Source organism: Mercenaria mercenaria, chromosome 5 (genome assembly GCF_021730395.1).
Source record: "Mercenaria mercenaria strain notata chromosome 5, MADL_Memer_1, whole genome shotgun sequence".
NCBI classification, from domain to species: Eukaryota; Metazoa; Mollusca; class Bivalvia; order Venerida; family Veneridae; genus Mercenaria; species Mercenaria mercenaria.
The window spans coordinates 94067488-94084322 of NC_069365.1; the positions used below are offsets into that span (position 1 = coordinate 94067488).

The 16835-nt window shown below is 34.3% G+C and overlaps 1 protein-coding gene across 1 annotated transcript in view; it reads right to left on the minus strand.

Moving 5' to 3' along the window:
* Positions 1-10467, minus strand: part of LOC123557977 (uncharacterized protein PF3D7_1120600-like) — a 34022-nt gene extending 23555 nt beyond the window's left edge. The window contains exon 1 of the mRNA XM_045349819.2: positions 10332-10467. The gene's annotated coding sequence lies outside the window, so the exon portion shown is untranslated. The remainder of the gene's footprint in view (positions 1-10331) is intronic.
* Between the last annotated feature and the right edge of the window lie 6368 nt (positions 10468-16835).

Consider the following 16835-nt stretch of genomic DNA (forward strand, 5'->3'; position numbering starts at 1 on the left):
ACGGGGCCTCTCCCTTAATTATTGTTTTAAAAAATAGCCGGCAAGAGATGCGTTCTCTTGCTTGATTTTTGTGTTAATATATTTTGTTTGTCACTTTTATAAAACATATTAGAAATATAATAATTTAAAAATGATAGCTTGTTTATTGGCAAGAATCGTGACATTGCCTGTTTAAATGCACGCTAGTCAAACAACGCTAACATGAAAATCAATTACTTGAACGCCCCGGATATTTTGAGGAATAAAAACTCTAGATCTAATTCGGCAATTCTTTTTCCCTCAGCACGACAGGAGCCTGTATTAATTTTGTTTAATAATATTAATTAAGATTTTAAAAGTCACTAGCTTTTTCTCGAAAGCTATCATCATCAAAGAACAATGAATTGTACCACTTGAATCTTCTTGAGGCTTAGAACGTTGAAGAATTAGTGTCCTGTGAATTGCTCTATTCAACATACTCTAGATTTTCGTACATTCGGCACAGAAAGTTTAAACCAACAGTAATATTATGCATATAATTATGTTTCACAGAAACATCGAATCATATTGTACTTCGAGATCTAATGTATATTTTGTTGGGTAAAGCAGGAATATTGTGTATCTAACACTGAGTCAGTACTTAGCTAAAACTGCTATACAATACATGTAAACAGTTCACATATTACGTGCACAGACATTGAAAAAGTGTACACAACATCTAATAATTGCTTTGCTATTTTCGGTTTCCAGATTCGGATATAGATTTGTAGTTACGGCAACGATTAATAAAGTCCTCACATTAACGTTAAGAGTGTTATGCTCAACATAACCATTTTCTTATTCGAGACCACTAATGACTCGTGCATTTTTGTTCTCCCCATACATATCCGTTTTACTAATGTTTTTCTGCATGCCATTTGATAAATAGCAGAGTCTGGCGGTGGTTTCTTTTTGCGAGTACATCAAGGACATCAAGGACATGCCCAAATTGTGTAAACCAAGGTTCGAAGGACATAGTTTTAAATAGACAAATTGAAAATATATAGAGCAATCAGCCGTTGTCATATAGATACCGACATGCATAACAGGCTCACTAGTACACAGCGTCATTTTTGAGCGAGCATCGCAACTAGGGGTATGTGGCAAAATGTTTCGCCTGAAGTGGTCCTTACGAAGGCAAAATTTTTGGTTCTTGTGAGACACATCTGCGTGTAAAATCTACAGATAACGTCAGCTAATCGGATGTCATATATATACAAATTAGTAAATCAACATTATATCACGTGGTTATAACTTTGTAGAGAATGTTTTCACTGTCAGAGGTTTGTTCGCTATTGCGCTTACGCACCAGTCTAGCATAAAACTGCTGTTCATGTCATTTTTCGGGGGTACTTTAACAGGAGAGTGCACGTGTCTTAACATAGAGAGTCTCGCGCTCACGTGCTGTTGTATTACACTTGGCAAAAGATAAAGGTATCATGGCCCCAAAACGGATTCATCAAGTCAGAGGAAATGACGTCAGCGTTATTAACCCTTTCGCTGCCACACTATAAATTCAAAATTGCCAACGACGTTCACGACGTCATCTAAATATAACCGTCACTTTTCGAACGTTGACGTTTGTAATATTAGCGCGACGTTTCGTTAATTGAGTAGTAATTGGGAGTTTGTAAATATGTAAAAGAAGGCGCGTTTCTTTTAGATATTATAGTTTACTGAACTTTTTATCATTCTTTTAAGATACAAGTGCTTGATTCTCATTTAAAACATATGGTCAGAGTTAGTTTATACTTATTTTATTATAGCTCGATTGTGATGAAAGGTTCAAGCTTATCTGAACCACTTTTGACTCCGCTTCCTTGAAAAACCAGTACTAACACTCCCCTTTATACAATCAGAGTTGAAAATAGCCAATATAAAATTTACATTATTATTGAAACATGTGAGGTTTACTTGATAGCAGTGATGTATATGTCGCCAGATATACAAACATACGTAACAATAAACAGGGAAGGGAATTTTTGCATTCCACATTTCGAGCAAATTTATTTTTAAAAACGTTTATTTATTCCTCATGTTTAGTAAAACGTCTTGATTTAATAATATGAAAAACGGATGAATACGGATGAACGGAAGCTATACTCCGCATAATCAGTGATGTTTTCTTCATTGCTGTAAACATCCAGTTTATGTATGTACATAGCTATTGGTTGATACATAATGATAAAATTCTATGCCAGAACTGCTGATACAGGAACGGACGGCAGTGTCATTGACGCAACCGCAACATTGCCATAAAATTACGGTGTGAACCGCGAGTGAAAAGGAATTCGGTGCCCTAACATATGTAAAAACGTAAACAAATACGCTTGCAAAAGTAGTATGTTATCATGATTAGTTTTGGATTATAATGTGAAATTTAAAACATATATTTAAGGGACTCTTACTAAAGTAAAAATTGTGGCTTTACGTATGAAGGTTGCATCATTCATTTTATTTAAAAGTATGATTCAAATACATTCAAAAATAGAATCAGTTTATCTATACATGTATCATAAAATTTGTTATGCTACAAAGCACAAAACAAAGGCAAAAGTACACATGTTGGGCGAATAAGTTCTCGTAAATAAAACATTTATTTTGGCCCTACCAAACGAAAGATATATTTTTTTCTATTGCAACTTTGCATATGTAGTTAACTAGGATTACCTAAAACGGGAAAGAGAAATTATAAATACTGCAATACCCTGCATTGCATACTAGTACTCTAAACACTGTAATGATAAATACTGCAATACCCTGCATTGCATATTAGTACTCTAAACACTGTAATGATAAATACTGCAATACCCTGCATTGCATACTAGTTAGTACTCTAAGCACTGTAATCAACTTCGCGTCAATTAAACTTAATTCGGTACTGTTATGATAAAAAGACGCTAAATTTGATTTTGCAGTCCGTGCCCGTGTTTACTGGCTCATATTAAACTTTTATGGAAATTGTCTCCTTAATAATTTCTTCGGCGTGCCGTATTAAGCACGATTTTATGACCTCGTATGACCTTATGCCGCCTGAATAATGTACCAATCGGATTGTTTGGTAAGGTATTCTCGGTATTTTCAGCCATAATGAAAGATTTTGTAAGAGTGGCGCTGATTGGAGGAAAGGCTGAAAATGCTTCACTCTGAGTCATGTGTGACACTGAGTGAAATGACAACGCGTTCGTCATCTATAACCTCTATAAGTACAGCACCATCGGGTTGTATGCGTACCACTTGAACCGGTGTGCGTAACCAAATATGCATCTGCTCATCCGGACATATTTCTGTTTTGTTAAGTTTTCTTGTTAAGTTATTTCTGTTTTGTTAAGTTTCCTTTCCTTAAGTTTTGTTTTTACAAAAAGGTTTTTTGTTTTATACAGTCATCAACTCTTACCCTGCATTACAGCAACAATTTCTAACCAGTGCAAATCATTACTAACCTGCAACAACATGTCCGATACTGTTAAATTTTAAATTAATCTTTCCGGTGAAAACAGTACTGTACACATTCTGAATGATAGACAAATTTGATAATAAGCTGAAGTAGGGTAAGGGTTCATGTTGCTTCCAACAATTCCAGAAATAAAGTATAGAACGTATTTCAATATTGTTTGCTTACTGTTACCATCTTTTAAGCACCAAAGGCTCAAAGTGAGCCTTTGTGATTGTTTGGTGTCCGTCGTGTGTCCCTCCACAATTTCTAAACACAGTCTTCTTCAGAACTGCTGTCCTAATTTATACAAAACTTCACAGAGACCCCTTTCAACATTGCCAAAAGATTTAAAATACAGGTTTCTGCCCATATATAACTTATGCTTCAGTTACATCACGCCGACCATCTTTTTTAAAGATATTTCTTGTTTCTGAATAAGATCGGGACCATGAAAGTGAATAGATTAATGATGTTGTTGATTCGCGCTCAAGTAAATATCCAGACGGTGACAGTGTGTTTCTGTGGTACGAAATAGTAAACCTCGACGTATCTGTGGTAGTGAGCTTTTTTCCCCACAAACTGTGCACGAGAACAATGTTCAGCGCCGTCATTCGACCCTACGCCTCTGGCAAACAATGACTTATCCCCGTTTCTCTGCCTTTCAAACATTCCCTCACCCCGTCCACATCACCCATGTATTTATTATATTTGGTTACGATCTTGTGTTTCTGGTTACTACTTAGACTGGCTCCCGTCCCTAGGTTTGTTCTTATTTACATATATCAGCTTTCTTCATTTAGAGGGAAGTAACTCAAGAATGTTGTTTCTACATTGATATTTTTATTGCCCCCGGCTCCAAACATAGGTGTATGGTTCAGCCATCAGATAGAATTGTGCTATTTTAGAGTCTTCAAATGTCTAATAAAATGTGTCCTGCATTAATTGAAAAAATAGCCATGCAGCCAGGAGCCAGGCTAGTTATTACTGGGAAAGTATTCTACAACTTAGGCCTATATACCGTAGCGGAGAATGCTGGATCTGTCCGTAGCGGAGGATGCTGGGATTTATTCATTGAGGTCCACACCACCCATGTATTTATTATATTTGGTAACAATCTTATGTTTCTGGTTATTATCTAAGCTGGCAGCGTGGAAAGTACTCAACGTTTTTATTCTTTTTTTTAAATCTATTTTCCTTGAATGTCATGCAAAGAACGGCGCCATTTCTCTCTTAAATTTTGATCCTTTATTGTAGCTGTAGGCTTTTGATTGCATTTGGCATCATGTATTTGACGTAATGCTCCGGTCAAAATTATTTCCAAAAACCAAGAGTCTAATCTATAGCGGATGTGAAAAAAAACTGTCAAAATACACATAATAAAAACTGTTAAACAAGGTGTCTTTTTCAACGGGTTACAAAATGTAGATATTTCAAAACGTTTTGGATTATGGTGCGGGTAAACACATTTCTAAACCACTAAGTACTCTGTCTATCTCGTTTTCGCCAGTACTGTTCATCCTGGGCTTATTGATCAGTCCCATGTACCGCGGAAAATAAATACTTTCGGTTCATTTATTATTAGTTTTCTCTAACAGTAAACTTTGAATAGTGCCTCGGTGCTGGAGCCTCGGTATGTGTACGAATGAACTGTGCCACGTACTAGTATAGACTGTATGCTATCACAAGCGTCCAAAAGCTTATTTTATTAGACAATATACATTTTAAAACCTCCTGCCCTATATATGTGTCGTTTTTTTAATCATTGCGCAAACTAACAACCAAATTTATCAAAATTTGATATATATTTTGATACACAACGAGTAATTGTGTGTGTGTTGGAAATGATTTCTTATTTTTATGTGGTGTTAGAAAATTATTGAAATATTTTGTTTGCCTACATTTCAAAGTTTATTTCCCCATCATTTATACTCTAATCATGATTGAAATGTAACTTTAATGTAGTGGTCGGCGGAACTCAAACAGAAACTATACGTAAGAACTCATTTATTATCTGCTAAAACTGCCATTCCTTATTCAACGAGAGTTTTTTCGATGTTTCGAAGTTCGATATTTATAAGTTAAAGAAGAGCGAATTTCGGGGAATGAGAAGTTGTTAATAACCGATATTTCGATATGCTATTACCTATTTTGCTGTATACTGCCTCTCACCCCTCCCCATATTGTCAGAGACCGTACGCGCTGTTAATAGGGTGCAGGCTGAACTTTGGAAACATTAACGTGGAATTAATGGTTCAGGTGGTACCGTATAAACATACATATTTTTATGTCAACTTAATATCAATTTGTTACTTGTTCGACTTTGTCACAATTTTTATCATCATGTTAATTGTGAACATGAACGTCAAATAAACGTAGGCTTGGCATAACGTTCTGGCATATGTTTTGGGCCACTCTCATCAGCAGCATTGATGTTACTATTATTAACCTAATTTTACTGGATGGAAAAAATATGAAATAACTAACATACAAGTAAAATGCTTTAAGACAGCAAATGAAACGTTCACACATGTGTTATACAATTGTAGGGTAGAAAACATACCATAGTTATACAAACTTCACCGTCTATGTTCAATGAAGGCACAAATCCCATTCAGAACTAAGGACAATTAAATTGTTTCGTACAATATATATCATACAAATTACATACGTTAACCATTATGCATTTCACTCAAGACAGTATAAACAAGGGCTCAATGTGCCAAAAATTCATACTGAAGAATTGGGCAAAAATCGACTCTATTATCTTTCCTTGTTTATTGAGATCAACGCTATACCTTGTTGTCTCCCTTCGACCGTCTAGCTAAATATCGATCACTATCGGATATTTTTTAGATCGTTATGGTTCGGCTATCTCCGCTTATCGTATCACGGGAGGTGCCGAACATAAAAAACAAGGATTATAGATTAGAGATCTCCTGTAAAAACGTAGTGGGAAGGGTGATTTATTTTACACCAACTTTAAGTACCGGTAAAACAACAACAGCAAATATAGTCATCAATTTGGTTTAATTCTGTTTTTCAATAATGTAAAATACGGAACGGAAAAAAGAAGACACTGCGTTATTTATTCTTTTATTTTGCGTAGTCAAAGAGCTATAAAAAAGTGTTTTATACTTCTTTGGCATAGTATATGAAAATATGATCAACACTATATTATCTTCTTTATATTTTACAGAAACTGAGACATGAAAACAAATATAAATACACAAAATCATGTATATTAGGCGAGCATAACATACATGTACATGAAACTACTATTATCTTAAAAAATAGAAAACAGGATGATATTTTTTAAAAGTGCTTACAAACTTGACAATTTCATTTTCAGTTATTATAAATAGATGTGAAATGCGTTTTTTATTATTATTATTAATCATATTTAACTTGTTAAAATTAATTTTGCTATGTAATGAACATTTGAAAAACATATTGTCACACTGATGAAAAATGAACAGAAAAACAAACTAGCAAACATACTTGACAATGTAAAAGGTATCTTTTTATGACACCAGAGCCTGTTAATTGGAAGTGTGACCTATTTGCCCCCCTATTTGCCCCCGAGCCAGTCATTTGTGTAATAAAGTATGTGCGAATTATGACTTCTCAAGGTTTCTCAAAAGGGACTGACTGACTGATTTAATAAATATCAGATTTTTAAAATAAAAAGTGGAAAACCTAAGAATAAAACAAGCACACCATAGAAAAAAGTCTTTTAGAAAAGATTTAGGATAAAGTGACACTAATGTAGCGTAAAGGTTATTCATAATAACTATCACGAATATTTTTACTATATGAACAGGGGATTACAGATTTTTCATTTCTTTTAGCGCGTGCTATACCTTCTTAAGATTAGCTGTGCGTACATTCAGTTCAATTCAATTTCGATTTATTGCATAAATACAATGCCTACAGCAAATGAAAGCATTATATAATATGGAGCAGAGAAAGTACATAATAATTTTCAGGAGAGACAATAAACCAAAGAGCTATAAAAAAAATAAAAAATGTATTTTATACATAATAAATTAATAAACGACAATTTTTCACAATGTTGTCACAAAACATCTGTACTATAATATTTTCACTCTTAGGTGTATATCTATACTTTAATATCGAACAATTAACCGGTATTCAGGAAAAAATACTGTTAATCAAATACAAGTAAATACTCAATCACTGTCCCATTATCTTATGTATCTAACAACATTTGTACTTGAAAATGAAACAATATATTTATTGTGTATTTAAGTCTCGTTCATTAAACATGTTACAATTTTCAAAATGCTCTTACGCAGTCACCGAGAAGATTATTATCTGTGTAATAAAAAGACATGATCGTCCCTTATCCCCTAATAAAAAGGTGTTGATAAGCAATAAACTTGCAAAAAGCTGTTAATTGGTAATAAACAACTATCGAAAAGCGCTTTAATATGGCTGTTTCAGGGGCTCCGAAAACAATTTACTCAAATGTTGCATTATAAAAATTCTTTATAACATATTTATGGTTAAAACTTAAACTAAGGGGCATATATAAGTATAATTAAACGAATCTTTAATAACGAGACAGTGGTTTAGAAAGAAATATATATAGTTGCAACGTGCATCATGTCTTTTTTTTTATTATTTATTAACATGATACGTCAGCATCTTTCTCACAGTAACATTTGTTTTGCGGTAAGCTTGTAATTCCCAAAAACTGTTTCGCCTTAATATAACTGAAATTATTCCCGCACTATTATTATCACTTAATACTATGTTGTAACAATAATATTTTCTGTATCATCGGCAGCTAAACTTCGGGCGGGTTCGTGCGTTTCCGCACGCGTCCGGAAATACCACGGACACGGCAAATAAAGAAATAATACAAAAATCACCAACTTTTAAACGTCTAGGGAAGCAAGAAGACATTAAAATAATTTCAAAATAAAAACATATATAAAAAGTTTATTGTCTGTAGAATACTTCAATAGGATAATAAATATTCTCAATATATGAATAAAGTGGCTAGAGGGAAAAGAATAAGATACGTATCACAGGTTTTTGCTTATTTTATTCAGTAACTATATGCCGTAAACAGAGACTGATAGTGATGTTTTTTAATCGCCAAGGGAAGCATTAATTCTTCATTTTAGATAAATAATTTTTATATCTTTGTAAAGAGAAAAGAATGACGAACACTTCAATAGGATAATAAATATTGTGTGTTCATTCTAATTAAAACAATATTTGTTCAAACTTTCTTTCCTTCTTTGTTTCTATTGGAAAATATCAACCAGATAAAAGTCGACATCGCACTGCCAGGTGATTTCAAGGGGGATAATTTTACCGATAAGACGGCAAATTTTACCTAATTGTTGATCATGTCGTTTTCACGCAATTTTTATAGGTATACAGTATCAGATAAAACTACATACACAAGTTCAATTATCAACGTAATTGAATATTTACGGCGCGAAATTTCACGTAGTCGACGTCACGGCGGAAATGACGTCAATAAATGTGCAAAATAACAACTATTTAAATTTCATCAAATCTTCTTTTTAGCAATAAAATACTGAAATAAACGTTCCACGTCGATCCAAAATTGAGCGGGTTTCGGGCCACAAATGTGGCCCTCTGGCAATTTTAGAACATTAGTCGGGCCACAAAAGTGGCCCTCTGGCAGTCTTAGGGTTAACAACGTAAATAACGCTGATATTCCCTCTCATTTCACAGAAATTTAATGACGTTGATAGAAATATATATTTATTTATTTGTTTTATGTGTTTTATTCTAGAATACCTTGTTCGTTTCGTGCCATAACATCTTCAGAATCCCTCAGGATACTAGTACCTTGGCACCTCACCCTCCCGGGCTCGGGCACCAACCAATCCCTCAGGATTCTGCAGGTGATATAACACGAAAAACAACAACAAAAAAACATGCTTTATTCTTACTTTATAGGGGTACTGCAATGAAGATACATATGCTACACGTTCTTTTTTCGGACCATGGTTTTCATTTTAGAATATTCACCCCTCCCTAACAACCCTTATCTCTTGCCTTACCTTATCCCCGTGTTTATATATTTCATATTACCAAAATGCACTTGTTGATGCATATTTTGAGGCGATCCGTCTAATGTCTTTCTATATGTGGCGGGCCTGGCTGTGTTTACTGTGTTTTGCTTTCAGGAATTCTTACCTTACTTTTTTAATATATACACGACAATTACAAAAACAAATACAGTTACTATTTAAAAACGAATTTTATAGATCTCATTCAAATTGATTTTGTTCAAATGAAAATCTCAAATGGCGACTTTCCCCTCAGGCTTTACCTTTTATCACTTTTTCGCATTTTAGGCTCACTTTCCCCTCATCGATGTGGGTTCGAGCCTCACTCGGGGCGTTGAATTCATCATGTGAGGAAGACATCTAGCTGGCTTACGGAAGGTCGGTGGTTCTACCCAGGTGCCCGCTCGTGATGAAATAATGCACGGAGGGGCACCTGGGGTCTTCCTCCACCATCAAAGCTGGAAAGTCGTTGCCATATGACCTATAATTGTGTCGGAGCGACGTTAATCCCAACAGAATAAATAAATAAATAAAGCTCATTTCATTTTCCAGGTTCCGAATCTGAACTGGACGTACATGGCGTAAATAATATAGATCTTGTGTTCATTAGCAAAATACATACTTTATCTTATATAAAAAACATACAATTTTATATTTCACGTCTTTTAATGGTCTTACCCAAATTATTCCAATGTTGTGGTGGTTTTACAAAAGTGGAAAAATATATTTAATATTTTTCACTCTAATACTAATTATTTAAATAGTTCACTGAAAAACATGAAATAAATTTGATAACTTACCTCATTATTACTTATAAATATATCACCACATTTTTTTCAGACTTGTAAAACCATTTAATTATTCACATCCATTAAACAATGCTATATATCAAACACAAACAAATTTGGCATTTCGTAAACTTTACAGTGCCTTTATCTACACTTTTTACTTTCCGCAAACAAACTATTGTTTATACGGGTGGTGAAGACATTGAAATTTATAGACGCATAAAGTATTATTGTTTCAAGTACAAGGTATCTCTTTCAAGCTATTTTTTGAATTTTGGAACAGAAAAGTAAGATCCGCCCTTCGTAGAAATATTATCTATAACGTTATATACAAAAACAGACACTTTAACATTTCGAATCACAGTAAACATTAATCTTTAGTTTCCATAATTGTGATTGTGAAACTACTCTATAGGCATAGCAGGACCAGACCCGTAAATTCTACCTAATAAAGGAGAACTTCTATGATAAATTGAATTTTTGTATAAATAATTACGCTTTTAACCGTGTGGTTCGGTAATTGTAGCAGTGTTCGTCATTAACCAGAATTTGCAATATTATATACATGTATATCTGTCCTTACGCTTTTGATTTTGTAGAGGAAAACTCGTCCAATTCTTTATTTCAATAATGTAAAGACAAAGGTATTGTGTCGGTAATAATTTAACAGATAACCTTAACAAGTACAGGTAGTCCGGATAAAAGATACCGACACTTAAAGTTTTATGATAATTACTTTTGTCTTTGCCTATCAGACGGTCAATCCCTAACTTACAGATAGAAAACTTTTACTTTCCTATATGGGCGGATTGCTGTTATGTTAATGGAAAGTCTTGATGCTGTTCAGTTTGATTTGCCCGGCTATGCTTTGGTCACATCACTGCTTTTGTGGTGGTGGCGTGGGCGCCGCCGTGTAAATGATAGTCAACAATAAGGATAACTTCAAACTAAACATTTTAATGTACAATTTCACGTTTTATACTGTTTTAGTGTCTCATAAGTCAGTAATGGCTGGATGTAAAACTGCTTTAACATGATTGTTTTATACATTATGTAAAAAAATGCTATGAATGTTTTACATGCGACACTTTAATAAAATATAAAATTGTATGTTGTAAGTTGTTGTATACAGTCTTGATTCCACAGTTAGAAATAATACAAAAATGTCGCTGTAAACCAGTTCTCACGCAGGATGGTTAAAACACTGCATTAAGGAAAATCACGGCTCAAGTTGTTTACTTTGATGTGTTTCAGATAATAAGCTTTAGTTGATAAATTTGAAAAATGTGAATTTTATCGCCTTGAATATTTCCACGGAGTGGAACATTTCAAACTAAGAATATTTACTTTACGAAGGAATGGTGATTTTAAGTGATATGGCATTTGACCACTTAACCCTTATCATGATGGGCCTTTGCGATCAATGTAGATCATGATCAGCCTGCACATATCCGTGAAGTTTGATCATGGTACTGTCCAAACTAAATGATGGACAAGTTCATTACAGAAATTTAGCAGGGTAAGAGATAACCATGATTCTGTCGAAATTATAGTAAAAATAATTTAAACTTAAAGCAGCATGCCTCCAGATTTGGCTAAAAAATAATCTTTCTTTTAAATTGAAGTTTGGTCATATTATGAACATTAGAATATGATTTTTTGTTTCTAAAATATTTTAAAAGTTCCAAATCAAGAAAAAAATATGACCGCATTGGGAATCGAACCCCGGACCACCGCGGCAATAAAGACATTACCAGTAGCGCTATAGCTGAAGTAGTGAATATTGTCTGCAAACTATAGATATTTATAATCGAGACAGTTTATCTGGAGTAAAAGCGATTTTCATCGTAAAAAGTAGTAAAAACAGCAAATTCTCATGACATTGTGTTTCCGTAACATAAAGTTTGTTAGTAATTAAGTTTTAAAGCCTTCTTGAGAAATATAGCATTTACTAGTATTTCAAGATATCTAAATAAATATACTTCTTGTTGTCGAACGATCTGGAGGCATGCTGCTTTAAACATCGATACCAAATATAGAACATAATTCTTTAATTCAAATATTCAAAGAAGCACAACAACAAAGTTCCGGTTCAGTTTCACAATTTTAATCTTATGTTCTTTCCGTAAAATAACTTTTTCTTAAACCGGAGGAAAAGAGCAACAATCAACCAAAGGTGTTTGATATTTATCTAATTTTATATGAATTATGATTATCAAAGCGCGAATCGTTAGTTGGAAGGCCGTACGCGCCATAATGTTAGTTGGTCTATAACCATAAAACAGACAAACATTTCACCCATCTTTACTTATCGCCCAACTCCAGAATATACTCGCGATTTAATTAAAATACTGTACAGTACATGCACAGCCGTAAGGTATAACTATTTACATCTAAATCGGACCGAAAGTATCTCTGTGTAGACGGTTTAAAAACTGATAAAGCAAAGTTTAGCATTTAGAATGTGTTGGTGTTTTCTAAAACAGCCTTCCAGCGTAGACTTTTCTTGGTGGTTTATAGGTCATTTAAGAACTTAAGGCTAGTAATTCCTTTTCAGAATGGGTCTGGCTATGCGTTACAACTTTCAGAAGGTTGTTAATTTTATACAGAACATACAGTACGGTTCATCTATATGGTCACCTCATCCAAATAAAGATATAAATTATCTGGAGGTGCCTTAGACTTGCTAAAGAAAATTGTGGTGTTGCTCCTCTCAAAAGTGAAGGTCAAACATTTGTACATCCGATAGCTAAAGCCAATATACTCAATCGGCAATTTTAATCATTTTTCTCTCGGCCTCAGCCCTATAGCCTCGCTCAGTCATGCAAACAGTTGCTAACTCCTGCAAATCAGCCAGCCATACCCAAGGTCAACATATCCCAGGACGGGATGGAAAAGCTACTTACAAACCTAGATCCAAGCAAAGTCTCTGGCCCAGATGAACTGTCACCTAGGTTATTAAAAGAATTGTACTTAGAAATAGCCTCCTTACTCATATATTCCAAATCGCCCTTAAAACTGACATTGTCCCCAATGACTGGAAGCATGCAGTCATTGCCCCTGCGTATAAAAAAGGTCCAAAGTGTAAACCCTCTAATTATCGCCCCATATCCCTAACATGTATCGCCTTAAAGTTAATGGAACATATCCTGGTCTCCAACATTGTGTCCTTCTATGACCGGTTTAATATCCTTAGCCCTTATCAATTGGTTTCAGGTCAAATCATAGCTGTGAAACTCAGCTAATAAGTTTTTTAAAGAAGTCAGTGACAACTTAGAACTAGGTCAACAAACAGATATCAAAGCCATGGATTTCAGCAAAGTTTTTGATAAGGTAGATCATCATAAACTAGTCCATAAGATACAAAGATTAGTTGTCAACCCACAGGTCATTTTTTTAGGTCAAGTCCTTCCTTCAGGGTCGCACCCAGCAGGTTGTCGTCGAACGTCACAATTCAGACAATCTCCCCGTCCTCTTTGATGTCCCACAAGGCTAGGTCCTCGGACCTTGCCTTTTCCTTTCCTATATTAATGATCTGCCTGAGCATGTTAAGGGCAAAGTGAGGCTGTTCGCATATGATACGACTGTCTATGTTACGGTCAAATCCAACAGTGATGCCCAAGCTCTACAGAAAGACCTTTTAAGCCTCGAAACCTTGAAGTCTGATTGGTCCATGGAATTGTGAATTCCTCAGAATTAGTCGCAAAGAAACCCTGTAATCTTCCCTTATAAGCTGCATGACATTTAGTTAAAATCGGCTGATTCAGCCAAATATCAAGGTGTTACCATCAGCAAAGACCTGTCATATCAGCAACATAACATCCAAAGCAAAACATTCCCTAAGATTCCTCAAACGAAATGCCAAAACCCCAAATAAAAGAGTCAAAGAGGCTGCATATAAAACTTATGTTAGACCCTAGTTAGAGTACTGTTCCACCATATGGCATCCATGGCAAAAATACTTAACCCTCAAAACAGAGCAAGTGCAAAGATCTGCAGCAAGATGTGTTTATAATGACTACATTTACACGAGCAGAGTTTTCAAAATGTTAAATAAACTAAACTGGCAAACCCTAAAACAACGCCATAAGTTCAGTGCAGTTGCAATATTGTATAAGATCCAACAACACATTGTTTTTGTTGACCACAGTCACCTTAGAAGAACTAGATACCTGAACTATTTGATACCATATTCAAAGACACACTATCATGCAAACTTTTTCCTAGAAGTATACGTCTGTGGAACAGTCTCCGTGTCTTTGCAAGCTAGTCCCAGCTTAAATATATTTGCTGGGCAGCTGCCACCCTTCTCAGTTCTAACTCACCTTCCTGCTTTTACTTTTAACCTGGCCTGTAAAATGGTTCTTTTACTTTATCTTTGTGATGCACATAATTTCTGTGTTTTTTACTATTTTAACAGCTATCCCTGACAACGCGTCTGCTAATCATAATCGTTAACGATTGCTAAGCAGTAGAACATAGCCATGCACAACGACACGATTACTTTACTTAGCTTAGAGCAGAGAAGAAAGAACCAGGATTTGTGTGACTCACAAATTAACTTAAAATTATTTACGCTAAGCCAGAATGTCCAAACTAGAGGGCATGATCAGAAACTTGAATAGAAATGTACAAGAACTGATGTAAGGAAATATTTTTTTTTTTTTTTTTTTTGCAAATCGTGTTGTTGACCAACACCCAAAGCATAGTCTCAGCGCCGTCCTTGAGCAGTTTCAAGAAGAAATTGAGATCCACACCAGATGGCGAAGTGGATAATCCGAAAGTAAAGTACCGGTATGCAATACTTAATAGGTTTTACAATATAATAAGTTTTATTTTGAGTCGGCAAGAAGACAACATTACAAAACATAAGCCCTGAAGAGCTTTTGAATCGACTATACAACAATTAAAACAAATTCAACAGGGTAATAAAAGAGCTACAAGAGAAAAATCTGTTAAGCACTAAATATCAAATAGAACTGGTTGAACATGTGCAATACTACAAGTCTTAAAATCTGTGTTGAAGCTGTTGATCTAGACACTGCTGCCTAAAAACTGCCATAAGAAAGGAAAATAAGATCTGCAATAAAAAAAAACACACAAAACAGTATGCTTAAGAAATGGTGATAAAACATATTCCCCAAATCAGATTCGGAAAGAACTGATCAGCAAATTCCTCACAGTAGCAAAAGACCAAACAACATAAAATAAAGCATGTCACATATATTAGAAGGCTCGAAACAATTATCACTATCTATGTTTAGAATAATACTAGGAAAAGATTTACTTTTGTTACTATATCCAAGTGATTTTAAGTCTGAACATAATTTTTTAGGATCATTTTTATTTTCTTCAAGTTTATAAGGCATGTACTCAGACTTGGCCTTTTTTGTCTTGGAGTTATGTATTGTTTTTAGTGTGTGTGTGTTTTTTTTTTCGGCGACGCCGTCTAAATTCGTTTTCGTTACCTATGCCACGTGACTTCAGTTTGCAAATCAAACTACTTGATAACGCATTATAGGTAATTTATCAAAATGAAAGATTTATGCAACACTCTGCCTGAATGGACGAGAGTGTCAATTTCTTTCACTCTGTTGATTGTGCTACGCTGAGTGAAATGTAGACAAAGCGTTTATCCTAAACGACGCTGTTCACAGTTTTAAAGCTAACTTTGGCTCAGTATATTTAGCAAAAATATTCATATATCTCAAAATGATAAGTAAGTTTAATAAATATGATAAAAACCTGTTAAAATACCAACATATATCAAATTAAAGAAAGAGCTGAATATGGTCTGCGTATCACATGAATAAGGGTGTGATAAGAGTCTTTTATGTAGAGAAGTGCTTTTTAAAAGATTTTCCTTGTTACAATTGTCGTCTGTATATGAAAAGGTTTCTTGCTTTTGTGACTTATTCAGATTGAATATTAAAATGAGTACGTGTTTGCTTTGATATATTTGTTATAAATTATTTAACTGATTTATTATATATGAATATTTTTCTTTAGTATTGTGTGCAAATATTGAACTCAGTTGAAATCTGTTTTATTATATATATGCTATATAATGACTGAATCTCATTACACTGAAATGAAGGTACGCTGCATACAGTTTATCTATGTGATATGACTACGGTCAAACTTTGCTTATGAAACAGAAATATTGAAATAATTACAATTGTATGTTTTGCTTGACTTTCACTTTTTTATAGGTGTGACGTCATTGTCCAAAGATTCATGAATAGCGAATATGCATTTGTTAAAGCGGGATCTGTCGGCCTGTTTTAGAAATAAATAAAAATAATAAATAAAAAAATCCTTTCATTTATTTTTTCTCATGTATTCTAATCAAACTTGATTTGTAGCATCTTTATTAGGCCCGCAGCCAACTTTGTTCAGCTGGGACATTTAACCCCTTTTAGGGGCTGCTAGAGCTAAAACTAGAAATGCCTTTATACAGCGTCTCATGAACAGCTTGGTGGATCTTTGTCATACTTGGTCTGGAGCATCATTATA